Genomic DNA, 1,563 nt, shown 5'->3' on the forward strand with positions numbered 1-1,563 from the left:
CCTTTCCCTTTCTCTCTCCCTCTCACTCTCCCTTTCCCTTTCCCTCTCCCTCTCCCTCTCCCTCTCCCTCTCCCTCTCCCATTTCCTCTCCCTCTCCTTATCCCTCTCCTTCCCCCCTCTCTATCTCTTTCTCCCACTCCCTTTCCTCTTCCTCTCCCTATCCCTATTCCTGTCCCTATCCCTACCCCTATCCCTATCTTCTCTCTCTTTCTCTATCTCTCTCTCTCTCTCTCTATCTATCTATCTATCTATCTATCTATCTATCTATCTATCTATCTATCTATCAATCTATCTATCTATCTCCCAGTCTCTATTCCTACAGCAATTCCCAAGCCCATTCTTGATTCGCCGTCCGTCCATACGACACATCAAACGACACGCCCTCCAGATGCGATATTCAAATGGCACTTCTATGAGGACATCCGCCGCCCCGTGACGTGCTAGAGTGAAAGACGCGATCACACACACTGGTTTAGATTTTAGGTGTGAGGACTCTCGGCTGTTGCGGGGACTATTGACTTCCCTCTTACTGTGGACTCTCACGCCCCGGTGCGGTGTAGCCTTAAACGCATTCACAAAGATTCACTCTATCGTAGAATGCAAGGTTCGGGGGTTTCAATGATCTTGCAGGGGTAGTTCTCCAGGAGTGGTCATCACATATCGTATTAATGATAGATAGTCCCCTTTCTGCAGAAACATTGGTCATCAGAAAGTATGATAGGGGTGATAATGTGAAAAGTTAATGTGATATAATTGATCTACATACTGAAACTGTGGTTGATAGTCAAGCCTCAATCTACATCCTGAAACACTGGTCATCACGCAGTTTGAAAGCCATAATTGCAAGACAGAGCCTGTACAGAACCGTGCACGACCAAACATCGAGTCAAAGGGCGTTCCTAAAGACCAGCCGGAGCAGCACCACCCGAAATAACGTCATCACGAGACTCTAAAAGGAAAGAATAAATAACAGCCATTGTAGTTCAAGCTGCCACTCTTCATTACGGCTCTTTAACTCACCGAAAGGAGGAGTCAGCGGCCGCTCGCCATTCGAGAGTCGGACGACACAACTCGGCTTGGTGTGGGTTGCCCTTTGGCGCATGTGGCTGGCTTCATGCGGGTTCGTGGATCCGGGTTGGCAAGAACGCGGGGACTGGGCTGGCGTCACGGCGGAGCGGTCGCCGGGCTGCGGAGAAGGGATGCGCTTCTGATGCTGTAGTTGCGCTATTTCGCGACGATATCAGATCATTAAAAAAAAAAAAAAAAAAAAAAAAAAAAAAAATATATATATATATATATATATATATATATATATATACATATATATATGTATATATATATATATACATATATATGTGTATATATGTGTGTGTGTGTGTGTGTGCATGTACGTTTGTTTAGGATCCAACTCAGCTATTTCATCTAAAAAGAAAATACATACATACATTCTGATACAGATGAATTTCAATTCCGGTAACGACTGAAAAAATCTCTTGATTAACATATAATCGCATGGAAAAAGTAATTTCTTGTGTGGATCGCGGTCATAAAATTCTATAACTA

The sequence above is a fragment of the Penaeus japonicus genome, unplaced genomic scaffold, assembly GCF_977035675.1.
Source record: "Penaeus japonicus unplaced genomic scaffold, GWHDUDI00000001_assembly GWHDUDI00000003, whole genome shotgun sequence".
NCBI lineage: Eukaryota > Metazoa > Arthropoda > Malacostraca > Decapoda > Penaeidae > Penaeus > Penaeus japonicus.